Source organism: Impatiens glandulifera, chromosome 6, assembly GCF_907164915.1.
Source record: "Impatiens glandulifera chromosome 6, dImpGla2.1, whole genome shotgun sequence".
NCBI lineage: Eukaryota > Viridiplantae > Streptophyta > Magnoliopsida > Ericales > Balsaminaceae > Impatiens > Impatiens glandulifera.
This window is the reverse complement of record NC_061867.1, coordinates 17,045,289-17,055,507: the sequence shown is the minus strand read 5'-3', so window position 1 is coordinate 17,055,507 and position 10,219 is coordinate 17,045,289. Positions and strand designations below refer to the sequence as shown.

At 37.6% G+C, this 10,219-nt stretch overlaps 1 pseudogene; it reads left to right on the top strand.

Moving 5' to 3' along the window:
• The first annotated feature begins 938 nt into the window (after nucleotides 1-938).
• Nucleotides 939-5,424, top strand: LOC124943273 (annotated as a pseudogene).
• The last annotated feature ends 4,795 nt before the right edge of the window (nucleotides 5,425-10,219 follow it).

The following is a 10,219-nucleotide window of genomic DNA, read 5'->3' as shown; positions in this document are numbered from 1 at the left end:
TCATACTCCTCTTTTTTTAGAAGGTTCCAATCTTGGAGGTAGTGCAGGTTTAGCTAAATAGTGATTTGTTGAGCCCTTTATTTGTTGAGAATCATTTCTCCATTCTTATTTTGCATTAACATCCTTAAAATATGGTTTCTTAGCCTATTGAGGTTTGCCCTCTCATTAAAACCAACCCTCTATTTATCTTTTGCCTTCTTTTCGTTTTCCCCTGTTTCTCCTACTTTCTTGTTTACTACATTATTCTAACATTTGTTTCCAACCCTGATTTCTTCCAGACCAACACTATTTTCCTTTTGTTCCCCCGTGCTTTCCTTTTTCTTGCTGGCCGCCTCTGTTTTATTTTGCTTTCCTTTTTTCCTCTATGACTTACCAGTTTTACTGGATTGATTCTGATTCCCAAAAGAATCAACAACAAATTCATTTGAAAAAGTTTGTTTATTTGGGTAATTAGTATGTATTTCATTTTTGCTCTTATCTCTGTTGACATTCAACTTAACAGAATTATCGGAGGCTATAATGGAAGAAGGCATACCTGAAGCTTTTCTTGAGTTGACATTGATGCTCTTACTCACGAATTCAGGGGTGTCATCATTTCTTTCTTTAGCTAGAGTGTCTTTGTTTTTATGAGAGGTAATGGGGTATGTGCCCCAATTTCCCTCCTATTGGTTATCTGCATCCTGAACTTTCTTTGGGTGAGTGAAGTAGGAATTTGATACCTCAGGTGCTTGTTTAAGAGAATTTGCCAAGTTTGAGCCAAAGGTTGACAAAGAAGAAAGATTCCATATTACAGAAGCTTTCATGTTTCCTGATGTTGATTTGAAGTGGCAAAAGCAAACGAATTCCTAATTAGCGAAGCAACAAACAAGAAATCAGTATAGGTAATATTCTATAGAATAATGAATTTATGTACAACAGAAAATCGAGAATGTTTTCTAATGTCGAACGAGAGAGTCAGTCGACCGAGAGTGCGACCACAGTTGGCTATAAGTGAGGGAACTAACAAGCAGCATCACTTATCGCGATGCGCGATTAGAACAGTTGAAACCCTAGTGGCGCTTGTGAATTATCCAACCGGGATTTCCACAACACTATCGATCGTGCCATTTGTGGCGATCGTGTCGTTTGTGGCGATCTTGACTTCGATTGTGCGGTATTGACCGTGTCGCTCGCGCCGTGACTATTACAACGAAGCGCGATTCGTACGATTCAAACCCTAGTAGTGCTTGCGAAACAGGGGATTTCGCGGCTATATCGATTGTGCCGTTCGTGACGATCGTATTGTTCGTGCCGCTCGTGCCTGTTAGGATCGGGATCGCCGAAGAAGACTAGGGTCTCACAAATGTGAACGCTTACACACAAGCCTGTTGATAATAACCCTGTTAGAGGTTAATATCAATCTCTATTCTTCGCAAGTTATCACAAACTCTTGAATCGAGTTCAAGTGCGGAAGTGTTTGTTTCAACTTGAAGCAACGAAAACACAGTTTAGAAAGTAGTAAGAGAACACAACACAAGATTTATGGATATTCAGAGATAAAACTCCTATGTCACCCTTTTTTCTCAAACCTTTGAGAAGGATATTCACTAGAATATTCAATCGGGTTATAACGCACACAGGTTTAGTCGAACAACCGAGGCTTAATGACTGCCCATTTTCGACCCTTTAATAAGATCACTATGTTGAATAGAAATAAATTCTGTCAACTTACAATACTCACCACTCACACAGAATAGATGATATTGTAATACACTTAAGTTTCTAGAACACACTGTTTTGAAAACTTGAGCGATTTTAAAAGGAGGGATTCAAGATATTGAAAAAGGTTGAAATTGTGAGCATGGTGCTGAAGCAGATGCCTTTTGTCTTCTTAAGTAGGAAAATATATCAACGAATATATTTGCTTCTTCAACGACTATATCTGCATGATAGTACTCCTTTCTTGATCGTGATTGGTTGGAGTTCAAAGTAGTACAACAGATGGGATATCCTTTGATTTTGTTTGTACTCTAATAATAAGTCAGCATGACATTAATTGGATTAATGATTTCCGAGGATTAGATCAGCATACAGTTTTGTCTTCTAATAATTTGGCTGTCTAGAACAATATGGAAGACAACTGCTCCCAAAAGACTTTATCAAACTTGCACCGAAATGGAAATTATGGTTAAATTGGTAGACATCTGCTCCCAAGAAGATTTAATCAGACTTGTATTAAAGTGTCAATAAAATTGTCTGGATGCGTGAAGGCTGCTTTTTACAATTACTAGATACGTTTGAATAAAACCGACTTTGAGATATTATCGTTTACGCGTGAAACCGAATTGAGGTAAAACTGGATACGCTTCGGAGATACTACCGAAATAGGTAAAACCGAACTTGAGATAAAGCCAGCTACGCATCTGAGATACTACCGAACTTGATAAAACCGAACTTGAGATAAAGTCGGCTACGCGTCTTTGATATAAAACTGATCTTAAGATATTACCGGTTACATCTTAGATAAGGCCGATTGAGATAAAACTGATTAGTTGCTGACTTGAGATATAACCGATCAACTACTTCCTTGAGATAAAACCGATCAGCTGCTTCCTTCCGATTTTCTTTTATATGAACACAATTAACTTGATTAAGTTCTTTAAATAGGTAATTAATACTAATAATTAATTACCTATTTTTATCTAACAATTTCTCCCTTTTTGATTATTTAATCTAAATATTCAAAATCTTGTAATTTTGTAATCGTTTTCTACTTATGCTAGATTAATGTTTCATTTTTAATCTAACAATTTCTCCCTCTTTGATTGTTTAGAATAAATTATCAAAGCCTGTTTATTTTGTCGAAGATAATGATCTATTTCCTTGTAGTGTCGATCGTGTTTCAATCAACGAACGACATTTCTTACTTTTCCTGTGATGCGATTGAATTTCTAATTTGTTATTATTGTTGAGTAGAATGATGTACACGTTCTTGAAGAAAATTTCAAGAATCTGTCGCCGGAAAATCTTGCCGGAAATCTCCAAAGTTAATGAGTTCTTCCTATGACATTAGCAAGATCTTTCTTTTCAGATAAAGTTAAAATGGGACAACGTATTAAGTATGTAGCTCGCAAACACACTTAACCAGAAGAAAAACTTACCGTCTGACGGGCTCGAACCCAGGAACATAGGGTTAGTATCCACCTCTTAATACCGCTAGGCTAGAAGAGGGGATAAAAAATGGGATAATGAATTAAGTATGTAGCCCGCAAATACACTAAACCATTTAACCAGACGTAGAACTTGCCGCCTGAAGGACTCGAACCCGGGAATTTAAGGTTAGTATCCACCTCTTAATACCGTTAGGCTAGAAGATCTTGTGGCTCTTTTAAATAGTTCATCCTATGTAATGATAAGGTAAAATAATACATCCAGATATAACCAAATGAAAAAGATCATACCATAATTAGTACTTTACGAGCTTCTTGCAGTTCATCGTTGCTTTGTCTCTCTTTGATTATGAGTGCTTGGTTTAAATTATCCAAACTAGACATCTCATCTTGATGTAATTCTTCATTCATCTCTTTAATTTTATTTTGCACTGCATCATCATCTTTATCTCCAAGATGCCTCATCACTTGAAGTTTTCCTATCAACTCTTCAATTTTCATCTCTAACTTCTGCTTTGTATTTAACTACCTTTCCAGTTGAAGGACATTATTCAAGGCTTCTTGTTTTCTATCTGAAAGTTTCATAATCCCCCATTTTAAAAACACAAGTCACACATATATCTATATTAAACTCATACCCTCTACTAGAAATAGATTCATGTTATAAATATTTTACTCTTCAACTATTCTCAACAACTATTCTCAAGACATTCTCATCAGCCTTCCTTTGCTCTATAGATGTCATTTCAAACAAAGTATTTCTTGTTGTACTATGCAAAAGAACCCCATTTTGTTAGTATCAACCCTATAGCCTATCTTTAAATGCTTCATTTTAAATATTAAAGTTGTACAGATGAAGAATATCATGAAATATAAGCTGAACATATAAGAAAGAAACCATCCAAGAGAAGAGAAAAATGATAAAAGATAGAATAAAGGAAATAAAGTAGATAATTTATTTAGTGCAACCCAAAAGATTTAATTATTTCAGCCAAGTATACCAAATCAATAGCACAAGGTAAAAGAAACTATGAGCTGAATAAGAATGTTTGATGGGCTGATGTTTATGGTCCAGATATGGATTTCCCTGTTCCTGAAGAACTCCTGAAGAATATACTAACATGATTGGAATCTTGAAGGTACGTGATTCATTAATCTCCATTCTCTTGTTATCTTATATAAAAGTACTTCTTCTTCATTGTCTTTCATCCAGGGTAGATACTATGATATGATCTTGTCTACAAAACTTGCTAGACTTGGCCATGCGGCGTTCTTATACATGTCAACTGCTCGTGATAGAGTTAACTACGTTTACCCTAATGTAAACTCTGTCGGAGCCGGATTACTTCTGTCTCAAACATTTACCTCAAATAGCATGAACCTGTCTGAAGTAGGATGTAACATGTACAAAATTAGTTAAAAGGCTTTCTTCATTTGTTTTTGTTTTTCTTTTTGATGGGAGTCAATATAAGTATCAAGAAATGGCAGATTAGTTGGGGAGACCATTTAGAAGTGTTCCTAAACAGCATGTTCTTCCTTTGCAAGTGTCCATTTCTAGGAGGGTGAAGGACGCGGTGGAGGCTAAGTATAGAGTTGTGGGTGCAGAGAAGGGAAATTTTGTTGTTCTTCATGGATTACAATCTGATTCAAATGCGTCTATGTAGTCTAGAGGAGATAAAGATAACTTATTGTCTAATGAAGTATGGGCTGAAGTTGCGTATTCAATTAGGTAAGGGCAAAATGAAGAGGATTAATGTAAAATTTGTTGTTTTTCTTTTCTTTTTTGAAGAGTAATAATGTTTCAATATTTTCAGTAGGGAATTTACGCAGGTCTTTGTGATCCCACACGAGAAAGAAAGGGAAAACGTGGAAGATGTTGTAGGAGACGACACTAGCATTGTCTTTTTTTACTACTCCCGACCAGGTTGTTTAACCATTTTTTGTTTTTCAAACTTCTTAAAATACAATTTTTGAATTTTGGTTGGTTGGTTTGATTACAGCTTGCTAGTTTAGTTAACGACTTGATTGGGGTGATTGCTACTTATATAGCCACTATTCAATTTGCATTTGCGCGTGGCAAGCCATGGTCGGTTTCTTGAATTGGATTTTGGGAAAATAACTTCTTCTTTTTAAATGACATCATATGATGGTTTGTTTCTGTGCAATGTTGCGTTGTTTGGTTTAGACGAGAAAGGGGAGTTATTTGTGCCAAATGCATAAGAATGACACAGTTATTGCTTTGAAGACAAGTAAGTTGGCAGATGTTGATGTATGACTTTAGCAGGAGGATTGGACAATGAAATGGATGGGAAATCGACTTCATTTTGTCAAGTATGTTTGTTGTATAGTTGGGTTTAAGTAAGAGCAACTCGACAATCATTAAATTGTCTTTCTAATTTAGAAGAAATGTGTGAGCTTAAGAGGTAAAATTGTTTACAAACCATATATGTTATATATGTTAGACTATTAGTTGAATTAGAAAATCAAGATTCAGGTTTGTTTGTTAGTTGAATTTGAAAATCAAGATTCATGTTTGTGTTTTTGATAGAAAAATTAAGTAAGTTAATTTTTGGAACCGGCCAGACAAACTAAACAGTTGTTAACTTTCATGTGCAGATACAGATCAAAACCGTATCAACCGGTTGGGGTATCAAAACCGGTTGCTGCTATACTTCAAAAAACCAGTTTCAAGTGATCAAGTTAAAGATCAGAGGAACCGGTTTTACTTTCTCAAGCGACCGGTCAGCAAAGACAAAAGCTTACATACCAGCCGGATCATACTGCACAAGACACAAAACCGGAAGATTCAAACTTCAAGAGTGACGTACCATGACGAAAGAAACGTGTCTTGAAAGAATAAAAGAAGATCAGATCCGATCGGAAGCATGCGAGGAAAGCAATGATGCTTTATTGATCCGAAGTTGACAACCTGAGGTGGATGTCCAACACGTGTCAAAATCTGAAAACCGGCTACGTCATCTTTTGCTCAGAGCTGCCTGCATGACTGCCAGGTGTTGAGGAAAGTGAAGCGTGCAAGCAACCTTTCTGCACTGGCGTGATAATGATCAACCAATCCGAAAGAGAGAGAAGAAAGTGATCGTTGGCTCTTCTTAGCTATATAAGGAAGATGAAGCGTCTTCATTTAATGCGAATCAAAAAAAAAGCAAGAAAATCATTCAATACAAGTCAAGCGATAAGTTTTAGAGAGATAAACTTTTATATTCAAAACCGGTGTGTCTGAAACCGGAAGCTTTCTGTATTGTGTTGTGTTGAGTTATTGTATTACATCAAAGAGTGAGTTTGGTGTAACCGGCGAGTAGCGAAGTTGGGCTCGACCGGAGGTATTGTTGTAACTACAAAAGTTAGTGGAGATCCTTCTCATAACCTGAGAAGAAGGGGTGACGTAGGAGGGTTTGCTCCAAACATCCATAAAGTTCCTGTCTCGTGTTTTTTCGTTGCTTTCATTACCTAACCTCAAACTAATAGTACTCCGTAAAGCGGTCCACTCATATCCATAAAACCGACTCCTTTTAAAACATCATCTAAGTCGCATACGTTGCTTCAAACTGAAACAAACATTTCCGCCCTTGAACCCGGTTCAAGAGTCTGTGACAGTTTGTGTAGTGCTGAGAACGGTTTTAGTCTTTAACCGGACTATCACCAAAGTGTTGTGTGTGTTGTAAGCGGCCACCCTTCCTAAAACCGGAAACACCCCGGTCCTCCAAGGGCGTCCCCGATCCTAACAAGTGGTATCAGAGCGAGGTTCTTAGCACTCAAGCAACCGAAAAAGATGGGAAGTATGACCCACAGCGACAAACCGCCAATGCTAAACAACGAAGCGTTTAGTAGTTGGAAGAAACAAATGTATCTACATCTGATTACATTAGATGATGAGATGAGCCGAGTCCTGAAAGAGGGACCGATCAAGATCAACAAGGAGGCAGAACTATAGACGAGTGAAGATCGAAGACGGAGTAACCTGGACAACCATTGCATGAGGCACATCTACAAGGCTATAGATGATAACACTTTGAACAAAATATCAGAGTGTGAGAATGCAAAGGAAGCCTGGGAAACGATCATTCAGATCCATGAGGGAAACGAAAGAACTAAGGAGAACAAAATCTTGGTGGTTACACAAAAATATGAAAACATAAGGATGAAACCGGGGGAAAACATGAAGGAATTCAGCAACCGGTTCACTAGTGTATTCAACGAGCTTCAAACACTCGGAAACAAGTATGACAACCGAGAAGTAATCATCAAAGCCCTAAGATCTCTGCCAAGCACGTGGGATATCAAGACTATGGTGAAGAGGGAATCGAGCACCGTTGGGCAGATGAAGTTGCATGATGTGTTCGAGGATCTAAAAGCCTACGAGTTCGAGATCAAGTCTCGGATCGAAGACGAAGCATCCACATCAACCGCAACCAGAGCTTTGGTTACATCGGTGGAACCGGCGGTCCAAGTATCAACCGTTCCGGCTCCAATCAAAAACACCGATCAAATTACTGAAGATGTGATGGCGATGCTAGCTCAGAAATTCGGGAAATTCATGAAGAAGAGCCAGCCACCATCTAACAATGATTTCAATTATAACTATGTAGATAAGTCAAACAAAAGATGCTATAACTGTGACGGTTTTGGACATTTCAGGTCAGAGTGTAGAAAACCAAGAAGAGACGATAGAAAACCGGAAGGAAACTATCAGGGAAACAACTATCAGGGGAACAACTACCAAGGGAACCGGTACCAGGGAAACAACTACCAAGGGAACAACTACCGGGGAAACAACAACCAACGAAACGACTACCGAAGAAACGATGATCAACATGCTGACGAAGGAAAGGAGATTCAGAAAGCGCTCATTACATCCGACGGCGGAAGCGAGTGGGCATACTCCGATAATGAAGACGGTGAAGAGAAAGTAACCTGCTTCATGGCAAACGACGAAGAGGTATTTGATTTCTCTTCTGACGAGTTTACCAAAGAAGATCTGGTTTCTGCACTCAACCAAATGGTTGCTGAGTTCAGAAACATATCTGCATACATACCAACTCCAATAGAATCTAAAACCGAACAAATAAATAATGTATATGATAAAACATGTGAAATGTATGAACCGGATGAACTATTCTCCGATAATGTGAAGACAGTTCAACCGGTAACCAAAACCGATGAACGAGCAATGTACGTCACTGCTGCGTGGGAGAGATCACGACAAGCGGTAAAACAAATGTGTAACTATAAAAGACACCCGAAGTGTAGGTATGGTATCGGTTACGAACCAAATAAACAAAACGAATCAAAACAACCTAACGGGATAAAACTCACGAAGAATAATCTTCCGTTTATAAAATTTGTCAAGAGTTCACAAACCGAAAATGACTTAAAACCGGAAGAAACGCTTAAATATGTAAGTCCTAATGAATCAGAAAAATGGCTTCATCCTGAGAAAAAGAGAGCCAACCGGAAACCAAATAAACCTAATAAAACTCGACATCAAAGAAACTCATCACAAAATAAGGCATTCTTGAGCAACAGCCAAGAAGTTAAGCCAAATATCATAAAAACAGATACCGGAAAGGTGATCCGACTTATTCAAGTCTGGATCCCAAAGGGACTAATCAACCATGGACCCAACTGAATGTGGGTACCAAAAAGGTGTAAATAATTGTTTGTTGCAGGTTAGGAGGAGCAACCGGCTAAAGAGTTCAGAATGGTACCTGGACAGCGGATGTTCAAGGCATATGACCGGAAACAAAGAGCTACTAACCGATATCAAGTACGAAACTGGAGCAATTATCACATTCGGGGACAACTCGAAAGGTAAAACCGTGGGCAAGGGTAAGATTGTCCATGGTGATCTATCTATAAGTAATGTATTATTGGTAGAAAAACTACGTTTTAACCTGTTAAGTATAAGTTAAATGTGTGATGTGGGTTACAAAGTTGAATTTCATAAAAACTCATGTTTAGTTAAAAACCAAGATAATGACATCTTGTTAACCGGTAACCGGATGGGAAACATTTACAAAGTTGATTGGAAAACCGATTTTGAAAAACCTGTGTGTATGATAGCCGGAAATGATCCAAACTGGCTTTGGCATAAACGGTTAAACCATTTGAATTTCAAAACGATTAACTTCATTTGTTCCAAGGAACTAGTTCACGGTTTTCCAAACGTTAAATTCTCAAAAGATAAAGTATGTGCTGCATGTCAAATGGGCAAACAAGTAAAATCATCTTTCAAAAGTAAAGGAAATTATCAATCTGAACGATGCTTAGAACTTTTGCATATGGATCTGTTTGGTCCGGTTAAAGTAACTAGTTTAGGAGGCATGCATTATACTATGGTAGTTATTGATGATTACTCTAAATTTACTTGGGTTATTTTTCTAGCTTCTAAAAATCAAGCAACTCCAAACCTGATTAAATTGATTTTGAGAATACAAAATGAAAAGTCCTTTCGAGTGAACAAAATTAGAAGTGATAGAGGAACTGAATTTATAAACAGTAATTTAACTACTTTTCTTGATGATTTCGGTATTAGACACGAGTTGTCTAGTGCCAGAACTCCTCAACAAAATGGCCTGGCTGAGAGAAGAAACCGAACTCTCAAGGAAGCCGCAAGGTCAATGATAGCTGATTCGGGCATTGCTCAAAAGTTTTGGGCTGAAGCTATCAACACCGCTTGCTATACACAAAATCGATCTTTAGTAACTAAACGGTTTTCTAAAACTCCTTTTGAAATTTACTTTGATCAAATTCCAAGTATACGGTATTTTCGAATTTTTGGTAGCAAATGTTTTGTTCACAATAACGGCAAGAATTACCTGACCGCTTTTGATGCTAAATCCGATGAGGGAATAATGTTGGAATATTCAGCTGTAAGTAAAGCCTACAGAATATACAATACTAGGACTTTAACAGTTGAAGAAACCGCACACGTTGTTTTCGATGAATCGGTTGAACGAAACACTGCATTACCCTTCGACCTTCACAACAGAATGGAAAATTTTAATATCTATTCTGATGATGAAGACGAGGTTCCGGTTTTTAGACGATTT